The 14,483-nt window shown below is 43.2% G+C and overlaps 1 protein-coding gene across 5 annotated transcripts in view; it reads left to right on the plus strand.

Moving 5' to 3' along the window:
* Positions 1-14,483, plus strand: part of FOXP1 (forkhead box P1) — a 382,430-nt gene that overhangs the window by 38,858 nt on the left and 329,089 nt on the right. For all 5 annotated transcript variants that reach the window (XM_032699414.1, XM_032699408.1, XM_032699405.1 and 2 more), the window contains exon 2: positions 6,977-7,104. The gene's annotated coding sequence lies outside the window, so the exon portion shown is untranslated. The remainder of the gene's footprint in view (positions 1-6,976; positions 7,105-14,483) is intronic.

Genomic DNA, 14,483 nt, shown 5'->3' on the forward strand with positions numbered 1-14,483 from the left:
TCTTATCAGAGTCCAAACATTTGCTGTTGTTCTTGAATTTTAGGGTGAAACTCAGTCTCTCCTGGGAAGGAGTTGGTGGGATGCTGCAGGATGCTCTGGATTTTGTATGTTTATCTGTAGCATTGTGGATGCTGTGATGGAAATAAACAGAGGTGAAACCAGTGATCTCAAATTACTGCTCTGAATTCTGCTTTCAGAATCCCTGAGTGTTGGTGGTGATCAAGCCCATATAATAAACCAAAAACCAGTCGTGCAGATCCAAATTTGAATTGTATCTGGATGCTGAAGAACATCGCAGAGCCTCAGATGTGGCTCTGCTGTGTCAGGGATTATTTGGACTCTGGTGGAAGAAAATGATGGGTTTGTGTGTCTCTGTGGGATGTACTAGTTCATGTCCATTGCATCCATGAGTCCCCTCTGCCCTCGTGTCACTGCACAGGTGGAATTGCCAGGTACCACCCATGGGTTGCCAGGAGGCAAATGTGGGTGCTGGGAGGTCCAGGTGGACTCTGTTCAGCTGCCCCAGCAGTAGTAGGGGAAGTTCATTCCTTTCCCTGCTGCAGGAATTCCCAGGGATTTCTGCTCCAGTCTGCCCATTATTAAAAGAAACTTGGGACAAACCTGTGTTCCACTACCTAGCTTGGCGCACAGAGGGGAAAAATCCCTGTCCCAGCCCATTCCTGGTGAGGGGGTGTATGGGCTGCACTTTCATCCCTGATTCATTATATTTCAGCAGAAATTTTTGTCTCACCTTTCTGTGTTTTTACAGCTAAAGCAGTTTTTACTTCCCAACTTTCAACATCTGGAATTCGGTTTCAGTTTATTAAAAAAAAAAAATTCATAATCCGCAGTCTGGATGAAACACCAATGCCTTTGTATTTGCCCACAATTTTTAGCTTTAATTTTGTATCCTTGGCAAATGCCAGAAGTCCCAAGTAGTTGCCTGTTCAGTAGCTGCCGTTTTCTGCTGCGTCTTAGGCTCAAATCAGGGTTTTTTAATTTTTTTTCCTGTTAGACACTTTTCTAATTGGGGATAATACCAGAACGATTAATCAAATTAAGCATGAGAGCAAAGTGGCTGATGCACAAAGCTGTGTATAGCTGCTGTCTTCTGCTGCGAGGTTGTCTCCCTGTAGCTGAAGTTCCTTAATGGGCCTCTTAGGCTCTGGGTTTTTCTTTTTTAATAAGGTAGTGTGTAGATCCCATTGACTTCAGTTGTTGATTGGGTTGCCTGACAGCCGGGATATTAAGCCCTTTCTTTGTGACCGAGTTGAAGGCCAGATTTTCGAGGATTTTCAAATGCTTAGCACCCATAATTGATGTTAGGTTTTTGTTTTGGTTTTTTTTTTTTTTTTTTTTTTTTTTTGGAAAAAGTTCAATTCTCATTTGGACATCTAAATAAGGGTGAGAGATTACGATACTTGTAGCAGCTAATGTTACTGGGGTATGATGGTTTTTTTTTTTAGTATAACCTGGCTAATGTGCTGGTTACTTTACTGTCCCAATAAGTTTTGTTCTTCTGTATTTCTGCCTTGTTTGCAGATGCTGAGCATTCCTGCAAATTCTAGTCGTGGAGGAGAAACTTCCTTATTTCAGCCACGTTTTTCCATGTTTTCTATAGTCATTGTGGGGGAGGGGGGTGGCAGCATGAGTTGAGTAAATTAGACAACTGTTGGAAAAAAAGGGGGACATGCAAAATCAAGTGTTCTACTTGCGTAATCTGTTTAACACCAGCGAGCCACGGAGCCTTGTGGGACAGGGGAATAAAAGGAACATCTGTGCAGGCCACATGGCATGCTCCGGAGGAGCCCTCCGTCCCAAGCAGCTCTGCTCTATTTGCAAATAAAAGCTCCAACCAACATCAAAAAGTTGAGGTGGATCCCAGCTGAAAGGGGAGAACAAATGTTACCACTCGGCACAGTGAAGTTCCCCTTGCGAGCAGCCTTTGTGGTATTTTTAAGGATGCTTCGGGCATGTGTTTCTAATGGCAATTCATTTAAAGAGGAAAAACGGGGGGGCAAAGAAGGGGGGTGAGGAAAAAGGTTATTTTGCAAGAAATTTTATCTTTATTGAAGCATTTTAGGAAATTGCTGAATATCTCAAGCTACAATCAAAATAGAAAAAAGAATAAGGATGCTAGGACCTTTTTTTTCGAGGGGGGGGGAATGTGTTTTGTTTGACTGTTTTGGGAGGGGTTTCCCCCCCTCCCTCCCCCCCCGGATGTAGACATCTTGATATCCCAAAGCTTTCCAGCTGATATTCCTCCCCTTATTTTGCTGCTGGTGGCTGGTAAACAGCTCCATGGTTAGGCAGAGCCCTGGGAATCTGCTCTGGCCCCACTCCCCCAGGACATTCGCTGGAGGGGAGGATAAACAAGCCAGCAGTACATTTTATTTCCACTGAAAACGTGTTAGAGTGCAAGGACACATCTAGTTTGGGGCTTTGCATTTTCTAGGCAGGCTGTACTGTTTTTAACAGAGTCATGTATCAGCAAGCTGGGTAGTCTGTATCAAGAAGGCACATAGTTTTTAATATGTAAATAGGAAAGGATGGTGTTTCATCTTTATTCCAATGTACCCAGGGTGGCAATAACGCTTTTTAAATCCCTGTGAAACAGATTGTATATGGCAAAATTAATGTCTCAACTCTCCAAGTATTTTCTCTAAAATATTTGAATTTTTGGGTTTATTATGCCGCTTGTTTAAAATAGCGAGCGATATCAGCCGTGCATTCAAAGCTTAATTGGTGGAACACAGATTTATCCTAATTTAAAACAGTCACTTAAAAACAGTTTTGTATATATGTATACATGGGCACAACTTTTCATACAGTTGTCTGTTTTGGAGCGGTCTCTTAGGCACTGATGTACAAGTTGAACCTGTTTTCTTTTTGTGCAACATGGCTTTGAGAAATCATTAGTTAAAACAGAGTTCTGTAGTTCCATTGCAGTCAGTAAACAGCCTGACATGAGTCGTGCGTGAGATGATTGAAGTTCTGCCTTTGATCAGGCTCTGATTATGCCAAATATAATCCTGAGGTGTGTGTGTATCTATATATGTGTATATGTGTGTTGGGGAAAGCTGCTTTAAAGAGATTTGGCCAAGCGGCAAAATAACATGTCCATCAGGAATTGCCGTGGCAGGACGGTGATGGAAGAGCATCGGAACCTCAGCCATGAGCTCGTCTGTGTCACCCACTCCAGGCAGGGCATGGGGATCTGGAGATGCTTTGGGCCGTTTTCCTCTGTTTTCAGTCATGTTCGTCATTCCTGTTTATTTCCTCAGCCTCTTTCTGACTTGTTGGGCTCCTTGCTATCATTTCATGAGGACTTTTCCTCTGCTGTCCGTTTTCTTCTTTAGACTGGGCTCTGTTCTGATGCCCATCTGGTAGCAATGGGGTGTTTTGCAGCTCACTGGGACGGCTTGGGGGGTTCTGCTGCACCAATGAAGGTCAGGCACAGGTAGCCTGGCCAGATCCAAGAAGAAATTCCTGACTCACTCTGGTGGAGCACAGGAATTTCACATACTTTGTTTTGCAGCCGCCTGCCTTTTTCCCCCACTGCACCTCTTCTCATTCCCCTGAGCACACGGTGATGCATCAGCTGCCTGTCAGGTGGGTCCTGCCCGGTTGTACAAAAGCTCCCTTGCACCCAGGCAGCCCTTGGCCTGGGGTGGCACTTCCAGCCTGTGCCCCCCGGGCACTGCTGGATGTGATACACTGAGCTGTTCCTTAGGTCACAGCCTAAACTCTTGACAGCTCTTTAGTGCATCAAGGGCTGCAGCCAGTTTTGCAGTTTGATGTATGAAACGATGCTCTCAGTTCCTTCAAAAGCCCCAGGAGCAGCCAGACCCCAGGTGGAGGTGCAGGAAGAGGGCTGGGAGCATCAGGGAAAGGTGAGGGACCTCATGCTGATGAGATGAAGTCCATAGTGATTTGCCAGATTGTCTGAGCTGTGTGCCTCTGCCTTTGAGATTTAAATAGTGAAATATTAAAACTTGTCTTTCAAATCTGTTCAATATTATGAAGATTAATTTTTGTTGGGGGCAGATTAATAGGTTTCCTATTCTGATTAATACAGTGATAATAAAACCGTTGTGATTGCTGGAATTAATGAAGCCCAGGTTCCTGTTTCAGGAGTTTGATTGACTTTGTACTTCAGTTATGCTAAAGCTGCTGCATCTCATTGCCCCTTACTGAGCTGTGGCCCTTGAGGAATCTGTATGAGAGCAGGGCAGCAGGGAAGGTCTGTGTTGGAGGTCCCATCAAATAATGTTTTGGGGGAGAAGGTTTGTCAAAGAGTGATCAAGAGTTTTACTCACGTTGCAGCCTTATTAGAGTTTCTGTATCTTTAACCCAGCCTGCTATTTTTGTGAAAGTTGTAGAAGAGGAGTGGCCAACTCAAATGTGTGGGCACATCATTAAAAGCTTCAATTTGTCAATGCCAGATCGAACTCGAGTGTGTGGGTAGATCATTAAAGGCTTCAGTTTATCTGAACCAATCTATAATCTGTTCCTCTCCCTCCTCCACCCTTCCCCTCAGCAGTACATGTAATTTCCACAGGTTCTCCAGTGTTGAGGTCCATGGAAGTGCCTGAGCTGCCTCTGTGCCCCCAGGCCATGCTGGGCTCCCTCCTTGGCAGGTAACCTCTGCGCTGGGCTCAGCCTGGAGCTGCCAGTGAGCCAGCTGGCTCTTGGAGACAGCTGATCAAATGGGTTTGGAGGCCTCCAGTGGTGCAAGCCCCAGAGTTAATGCCGTGAGAACTTATGTCTTTGGGAGCTCTCTGCTCCCATTAATCCAGGGGATTCAAAAGATGCAGGTGGGGCTGGGCACAGAAGGTACATGCTGATCATGTAAGCTTTGTTCCCTTGGGAAACCTGGCTGAAGAAATGTTTTGTGGGGTATTATGATGAGGTCAGTTTTTGATGGTGCAAGAAGCATCCAGTTTTCCAGGTGCACTGTCGGAGTTCAGGCCCGATGTGTCTACGTACTCCCAGTACTATTTCTTGTTCCTTGTGTAGAAGCTCTCCCAGCTTTCAAATCTCCTTGTTGGCAAAACAATGCCAAGATGTTCCTTATGCTTGAGGAGGGATGTGAAGGTGGAGAGTGATCTGGAGGTGAGGACAGTGCTTCTGTACATTGTGGCCCTCATCTGCTGCAGACCAAATATATTATTTGGACAATAATTTTGCTTCAGAAGTCTCGAACATGAACTCTTTTAGCAAACATTACCCAAAATGAGCCTCAATTCCTCATCTTCTAAAAAAGACTAATGGTATTTTCCTGCTCTACAGACGTATCATGGATGAAGATCACTAAGCAGTTGAATACTGTGGTGCAGCAGGTCAGCTGGAGAAATCGTGCCCCAACATATGTAGATGCAGCTATTTGCTCAGCTACAAACCCATCTGCATATCTGTCATCAAGCATAGCAATAAAGCAAGGCTCGGATATGTGTTTCTGACACTGCTCCATTGCTTCTCTCAAGTGCTCTTCTCCTCATGAATAAAATAAAACTGATACAAGATGCAGGTCACTTTTGGTTTGTAGGTGTTTCAGAGTCTCCAAGAAAGAAGTCATGTTTAGCATAAATACTGTTTAAAAACCCCTTTTGGATCTATTTTTATTGTGTAGCACAGTTTTGTAACAGGTTCACATAATCCCTGTATTTAGATTTCTGAACTCTTGTGATCTTTGAGCCATTGCATTGCATTCGGTGAAAAACAGGAGAAAGCCCTAGGGCCAGAGAAGTACCTGAATTTTGTCTTAAAAAATTTCATGCAGTTGTTGCTAAGACAGAAGCTTCCAGATGTTCTCAGGAAGGCGGCAGTGGGCTGCCAAAATAATAAACTCCACGGTATTAATTTGAAGATGGCAGTACTTGCCCCTGTCGGAGCGCCGGTAGATGTAGGGAGGCTGGGAACAGCCTTGTGGATGCTATGGAAGGAGATAGGGAATGAAGGAGTCAGAAGCACCACATGGTTTTTGCTTTCATGTTTTTTCTTGCTCCAGTCCTTCAGGACAGTTTCTTCCATTGCAAAGTTTGTTTTCTCCACTAGGATTTATTGCTGCAGATCCTGTTGTGTGGTGGTCCAGGGAGCAGAGGCTCTTCCAGTGCTGATGCATCCATTGGGAATGAGTGCCCTTCCCCAGTCTGGGCAGGCACCAGACCTACTGTTTAAATCCCATGTAGTTTCACTGGTGTGATGCAGAACAGCCCCAGGAACACCTCTGGTTGTATTTCTGAGTATGAGTTGTTACTCAGTGCAGATACTTTATCAGTGAAAATATTATACATCTTATTTTAAAATACCCTTATTAGTAAAATGAATGTTTCATTTGTACAGGGAACAGCTTCCTCTGAGCTAAGCTTAAGCTCAATCTGTGTTACTAATAGCTGGGGAAAAAAAATACTAATTGGTATTTCTTAACTGATGTTTGCAAATTTTGCCTTTCCACCCTGAACATCAAATAGTTTTTATATGTGTTTTTCCTTATCTCAGAGGAAAGATTAATACTAACAAGAGATTCTACATTTTGTTAAGGCTTTATCAGGATGCAGTGAGTGAAGACAGAGAGTAAATAGTTCAGAAATTCAGAGAGTGTTATATTTTGATAATACAAAGTAGGTTAAAGTATCTGGATTTTATGCTCAGTGCAGTGTTTTTGAGCAGAGTCTGGATTTGGATGGTGACACATTTTGGTATTTAGAAGGAACATAAGCTCGCCTGTCGGAGGAGCACGTTGCAAATGTGAAATAAGCTTGTCTCTAAAAACCTTTCTTAATATTGTAAGTTTTGGTTTTATTTAAAGCCAAATAAAGTCTGCTGTGTGATAATGTTTGATACGTAGACATGCTCCTATAATGCTCCCCCCACCTCCAGGGTTTATAACCACCTTTTATTTTCAAAGGAAAACGATAGGCTTTGATATGATTCTAACTGAGTGAAGTTTTAAAACATTTTTTTTGTCTTTCAGTCTCCTGAGAACGTTTTTTCTGAGTGACTCCGGCTTCCAGACACGTTTGCCATGAGAAGGGTTTCGATCCTTTGCTGTATTTGCCCTGAGTCATGAATGGATATGTGTGATGCCGGCAAGTAAAACCGGTGAGTCGCCACACCTGAGTTTACAGTAACTCTCACTCATTCTTTCTTACAAACTCTCTTTCCCTCACTCTTTTCTCCCCTTTCTAATATGGTGGGGGTTTGGGTTTAGTTTTTGTATTGTCTGTGTTTAAAAGCAAGTCACCAAAATAACCTTCATTGTAATGAAATAGAAGAGATACCAAATATTGGCAATACAGAAAAAATATTCCCTTCCTTCCTTTCTTCTCTTCATCCCCTCAAATCCTATGAACTATGAGGCCTGAAACTGAAGCCATGCAGATAGACAGGGTCTAAACATGCTTATGTGGGCAATGCATGTCATGATTAAATATGAATATAGAGAGGTCCCTTTGCCATCATGTGTCACATGATGGACTCTCAAAGGAGCCATTGCCAACAAATAATTAGCTCCACTGTTTGCTGCACTTGCATCCCAGTGACAAAATGGTGTCACTGGTACACAGGAGAGTTGTCTTACGTGCTTCAGCGTGGCCTTGGAGGCTCCTCCAGCCTGGAGGAACACGGAAACCAAGCCTCTAATACCCAATTTTGGTCAAGCTTGAGAGGGTGTTATGGAGCAGCCCCTTCTCTGTTAATGGCCAGTTTTCATTTCCCAGTGGGATTATCAGCTGAGAAGCCTCTCGGTCCCTTTTGTGCCATATGGGTGGTGGTTGTGCCTTTCTCAGCTGTCCCCACCTCCCTGCAACCTGGCATGTGGAGCCCTCTCCTCTCACCTGCCTGCTCCTGACTGCCTCCCTTAGTAACTGGGGTGAGAGGAGGGGCGATATTAGTTTAGGAAAACCAGAATCATCTGATTTTACAGCAAAATTGGAAGGTCTATGTAAGAAATCTTTCAAACCCAGGAAATCTGCATAATTAAATTGTGTAGGAATTGGGAGCACAAATTGTTTTTTAAAATAAATGGAGATTTCTATTATATGTTTAATATCTCTCTGTGTGTTGGAAAGTGCATTTCAATTCAAAGATTATAAAACCTGAGAAATTTACACTTCAGTGAATTGTGACTTTTTTTTTTTTTAAGTTCCCATTTTTTTCTTTTTTTCCAGAGGTAGCATAATTACCATGTCATTTAGCAAAGATTATAATAGCTGTTCAGTTTTTACCGACTGGTGTAGTAAACAGTTGAATAAACCCATATGGCAGCTCAAAGTGTGCATGCAGGAGAGGGATTCTTACCATTTCCTTCATGTCTGAATTACCAACCTCACTGATATGACTGAGATCCCCAAACAGGGACCAATTCCAGACTTCTCCAGTCATGCAAAAATTTCTCACTGCTCTGTCGCATATGAATCAATTGATTTTAATCACGGTGGTTAGGTAATTAATTATTTCTTTGTGCCTATGAAGTATGCATGGGAAATGTGGGGTTATATGCAAGGTACATGCCTTGATTTAAAGCACTCTGCACTTGCTTAATGCCTCTTTAATAAGTGTAAATAATGCCTGGGGTGTGATTCTTACCATCCAAGTACTATTAAAGATCAAGACTCCTCTAAGGCTGGCACAGGAGAAGTGTGGCATCACTGGGTACTGTCATAGCCCCATGGCAGTGCCTGTAATGACACTTCGTGCTAGGAAATGGAAGGACTGGGGGGGTTTGAAGCATCCTCTTAAAACACCTGGTTGAGTTATGGAGTTATGAAGCTGTAGCCAACCAGCATCTGGAGAAAAGACAAAGTGTTTGAGTAGTGTGCCCTCTGGATACCTTCACTATTAAAAAATAAAAGCAATGAGAAGAAGAATTGTTAACTCTCTCCAAATGCTGGCTTGAACAAAGGAAAAGACTCGTGCTGTTCCTTCTGAAATTCACTTACTTCCAGTTATCTTAAAATTTTCATGTCACATAATAGCTTTAAAATACTTTCTGAATGCATTAGACTCTCTCTAGCTGCTTAGAAAATACTGCAAAATAATAATAGGAAATGACCAAGCATTGAGCATTCCCACTGGAAAGGAGCAGTTGGCCCAAACTGGTGCTTGTGTTCATCTTAACCCTGATGTACGACCAGCCCTCCACCATAATTCTATCAAGAGATGGTAAGTTGCCTAGCAATGTGCTGACTGCAGAGGGTACGTGTCGAGCTAATTCAGTTTTTGTTCTCGTTTTCCTTGAGAGTTCAGCTTAAAGGAGTGATCCTTTCTCCAGCTGCAGCAAGAGCCACTTCTCAGCAGTCTCTCTTGTTCCCCGCTCAAGTGTTCTGGTGATGTCAGGAATTCATTCACCGCCGTACGCGTTTTAAAAGTTTCCAGCTTATTGAGTAACCAAATGTGGTTTCTGCTGATTGTGTTGACTGAATACGTAGGGCCCTTCGAAGAGGCAAGGGTTTTATTTAAAGCAGAGCGTTTAGTTGTATACCATTTTATGGCAGGCAAAGGTCATCTAGGGTAAGCAGCCAGAACAGTGAATTGCCTCATTGCAGCACCTCGGAAAATGAGACAGAAAGATACGGTAAAAGGTTTTAACAAATTGCTCATAGTTATACATTTTTAAAGTCGAGGAACTGGTGCTGTGTACATTTTTAAATTGGAGATAACCATGCTTGTACGATAAATTGAGTTAAGAACAGAACAAATCAAAATAATGGGGTGGTACTAAAAACCTGGTGGTGCAGTGAGTTGGCGGCACGGCGTGTGCCGGTGGGGCTCGGCGCTCTTGGGAACCTGCCATGTCCCTGCACGGCCGGAGGCATTTCCACCAGGACTGTGGGGTCCTTTTTGTGTAAGGGTGCCCCGATTCTACCTCAGGCCTCTCCTCTGGCTCCTGATTACCCAGAGGGCTGTGTCTACCCATGATGCTTCTTGCAATAGCCAGGGAACAAGAGCCAAAGGGGCTTGTCCCACAGCTGCGGGGCAGGAGTGGGTTCCCCGAGCCTGTGTGTCAGTGGGATGGGAGGAGTAGGGAGAGCTCCAGGAGCCAAGCCCATCATCCCCTTGGCAGAGCTGCTTGTTGGGAGAGGTGGCAGCAGCCTGGAGATGCCACTTCTGTCCTTGCAGGATCCTTCTTGCTCCTTAAAGCATCAGTGGCTACTGAAAGACTTTGTTTTCCTGAAACTTTTCTGTCCGTGGAACTTTCTCTGTGGCGGGGGGAGGAGAGAAGAAGTAATTTTAACAATTTAATAAACTACATAATGTAAGTTTTATAAGCTGGTGTGAATGCTCCTAAGTATTTTGGTCTTTTTTCATAACACAATGAACCTAATATTGGTAAAAATACAGATCTTAGCTGCCACCATAAAGAGAGGCTAGATTTAATAAACAGTTATGAATGTTGGCAGCTGCCTATCAGATTGTATAACATCGGCTATAGCACATGAAGACAGTGTCAACTTACATTTTATCTCAGAAGTATTTTCAAAGCATTTATTTTGCTTTCTCTTGAGTCCTTAACCTAATTCAAGTTATATAATTGGTGGAATATTTTTCCACACCGCTAATTGGCTGGGTGCCAGCGTGGAAACCATTGTATGACTTGATGATGATCAGGAATTAACATGACATTTGCGTGGTGGTAATGGAATACATTAGTAATGTAATTCATGACTGTAAGAAAGAGACCATCATCTCCCACCTCTGATCAGCAGGAGGGGCTGGGAGGATGATGAAATGCTCCCAGCAGGCACCTCACAGCAGTGGCTGGCCAATCTCGATGTCAAATTTAGTTTTAAATTCTTCAGACAAAGCTGTAATGCTTACCAATTAATTACTGCAAATGTCAATTAAAAATCTACCAAATAATGCAGTAAGATTAAATTTCAATTAAAAAAATTACATTTAACAAGGAAGATACAACATTATTTTAATGAATTCTGCTGAAGGTGACAGTTTATCTAGATATATTTATACCGTGTAGGTGGATCTAAATTCATTGGGTGATGTTAACCATGTTACTGTGTGTACATATTAGTTTTGAAAATTATTTCTACTTTGGCTATGTCCTGAACATCCTGGGGCATCAGGGGCATTTCTTGTCACCAGGAGAGAGGGGGATTTCACGCCTTCTCAGTAAAAAAATCTTGTCACACTGAAATTGAAGGCTTTATTATAGACCTCTATCCTGACCAAATTTGTGATAGTTTTCATTTCTTTATATTTGGAAAAACACATAGAGAATTTTTGTTGTGGTAGTAGTAGAACAAGCCCTGACTTTTCTATGTTTATGATTTCTTGGGACAGTTTTTCAAGTAATCTGTTTTATCATACAAATAATGTCCATTATTCCAATAAATCACATAACAGAAGAAAGATTTGCTGTGTGAACATGATGAACTTTATGTCCTGAGCAGAGATTTTATCTTCAGAGCTTCATCTTGGCTCGGTCGAAGTTGTGAATGCATAACTAAAATCACCTCGTTGATACTTGAGATGCTTTAAGGTGTATTTCGAACCAGGAGTGGCACAGCAGAGATGTCACATGGTGTGTGAAGTTGTGAGTTTGCACAAATTGCAAGTGCATCTACGACAGACTCTTGCAAACCACCTGCATCTGTTGGATGCAGAATGTTAACAGCGCAGAGTGGGGTTTGTAGCTGGAGTTCTGTGTTGCAGTAACTCTTTTTATTGAACAGGACAGTTCTTAGGCTGTTGGAGATGGAGGGTGCTGGTGCTCTGGGAAGGGTGTGAGAGCCTGTACATGCTGGTGTGGCACAGGGGCAGAGCTGGGGTGAGAAAGTGTCTACTTTGGTATTAAAGCACTTGGGAGCCAAGGCCTCTAAATGTGATCTGAAGAATAATTTCTCAGCTTCCTTGAATTTTTCCCCCCACAAGATTTTATTATGTTTTCACACCACCATGTCTAGGTAAGAAGGAAGACATAATTGAAGAAACTGATTTTATATGTCAAGGCAGCATGGAAGGAAGTCCCTCTCAGGGACCAGAGGCTCCTTTTCCTTGGCACTGCTGTGTCTGGAGCTGTTGAATTTCAACAGGTTTTACCTTAAAATAAAATGTAAAAATATACAACGTGCAGGCAGAAAATGGGAAAAACCAAACAACTGCTCCTAGCAGGTTAAAGGAATGATATTCTCTTTACTAGACAGGCTTTGCAGGTCCCTTGGATGCTGCTCATGCTTTGCCCATTGGTGAGTGAATGCAGTGGGCATGGTCTGTGTCTCACTGCTGTAGTTCAGACACCTTTGGGTATTGGTGACGGCTTTACAGGATCATTCCTGCTTTGTGCTATTATCTGATAAAACTATCACCAGCAGGAGATGGGAGACAGCCTTTTTTTTCCCATAAGGGCCTCAGAAATGAATGTTGTAGAAGCGTAAGAGCAGCGGAAGCATTTTCTCACCAGCCCTCACAGACAGCAAGGTGATGGAGAGAAAGGGTAGAGCAAGGCAGAATCATTTCCTCACCAAAAGGCAGAAAGCTTTAAACAAGGAGGCAGAAAGGGAAGAGTGGGAGCACATAACATCTTTCTGCCAGGGGATAATGGCATGAGGAGCTTGTGGGTTTGGGGCACCCACTGCTCAGACAATTAGGTGGCAGCTGGAATTCCTACTCTTAAAAACCCATCTTTCCAGGGGCTTTCAGCTCTACATGGGACCAGTAATTTTCTGATTTGAGCTCTGGGAGGAAGCTCTTGCTCTGGTTGTTGTTTGAGAAGTGTCTGTGGTATGGCAGGAACTGAGCACCTTCTGTATCCCAGGTTCTGCTCCATTGGGGTGTCCTGTGTGCAGCTTGTGCCCATCCCAAGCACTTGTAGTGTCTAGTCTCCTCATTGGGGTGTCCCACATGAAACTAGTACCCATCCCAAGCACTCAGGATGGTGTCAGGTCTCCTCCTGAGTTCCTACAGGTGAAGATTTCTGCCTTTGGTAGGGACATGCTTTTCCCTTTCTGTAAGAGTTGGCCAGACACCTAGAAGGAAAAATGTCTTTGACTTTGGGGAAAATATTTATATCTCTTAGGGTTGTTTTTTTTTCCCCCTTACTGTAGGGTTATTTCAGCTATATTGCATTGAGGAAACACTGAGCTGGGGGAGGAAGCTTAAATAAGCTGCCCTCATATTGCCAGTTTATTCCAAGCTTTCATCCACTGATTTACATGCCATCTGAAATAAAAATAGCCAGACTTCAGTGGTTTGTTTACCTTTGCTGATACCACTGTGGGGTGACCTGAGGAGATGTAAAAACTGTTCTTGCTCTGACATTTGCATGAGCTGTGAGGTGAGGTGAGAGGAGACAGACGCTGCACAAAGTGAAAAGGCAACAGGGTTTATTAAGTCTTTGTCGTACTGTGGTTTATAATATTTAGACAACAGCAAATATCTCCAGGGAGGGCTTATGAAATGAGGGACTAGAGAAAGCTCTATGAGCTGATGGCGGATTCTGTCCTCATCAGGTGGCTGTGGGGTGGTGGGATGTTGGGCATGAGGAGGGGGCTGTGAGGGTCACACATAGGGGAGTCCTGGAGAGCTGCTTTGGGAGAAGGATACGGACTTAAAGTACCTGTGTTGGACAAAGTCTTTATACTGTCATCATGATAATGCTCCTGGGGGAAACAGCCTGAAATACTCTTTGTCTTCATTAATGCTTCTTCCCCAGCAGAGCCTTAAGAGATTATCCTCATGTTCAGATATACAAGAAAACCGAATATAGAGTTGTTTGTCATGAAAATCCCATTTATATACAGCGGCTGTAAAATCCCAGATGCTGAGCGGAGAGGGAGGCTGCTCTGTCATCAGCCAGTCGAGGGGAGAGTTGACTATAAAACTGAGCTGCAATTCCCTCTTGACAGGGGTGTGGTGGTTGTGTCTTCAAACAACTTCAAGAGCCTGCCCTGCCAAACCTTTATGGATTTTGTTCTCACAAACTGGATAATAGATAAGTCTGAGCAAGGAGATAGATAGAGATATAGACACATATGAAAGGAAGACCTTTGCTCTAGGAAAATATCCATCATTGCTTTTTAAAGTGTGGTTCAGGACTTCAGTGCAGAGAGTGTGAAGTGTTTGGGGTCCTTTTGTTGCAAAGGAGGTGCTTTGGGCCTGGGGCTGCTCTTGACATCTCCCAAGCATTCAATATCCCCTTGACTCCAGGGCAGCAGGATGTGACCCTCACAGAAAGACAGATGGCATTTGGGAGCTTGATGCTTATTGTTTTCAGCAGAGCTCTACTGGAACCAATAAAGTTGCTGCCACCACTGCTTGGAGCAAAAGTGACTACAGCTGAACAAGAGACAGAAAATTATCAATTAAAAAAGACATCGCCAAGCCCATTATTTTACTGTTGAAAAAACATCTTGCTTCCCAGTCTTTTTTTTCCCCACATGGAGTGAATTTTTGGGGATATTAATGATTCACTGTCATGTTTGTTTAACATATTTTTTAGACAATGCCTTTTTAGGGTCAAAGCC

This window comes from Chiroxiphia lanceolata, chromosome 11, assembly GCF_009829145.1.
Source record: "Chiroxiphia lanceolata isolate bChiLan1 chromosome 11, bChiLan1.pri, whole genome shotgun sequence".
Classification (NCBI taxonomy): domain Eukaryota; kingdom Metazoa; phylum Chordata; class Aves; order Passeriformes; family Pipridae; genus Chiroxiphia; species Chiroxiphia lanceolata.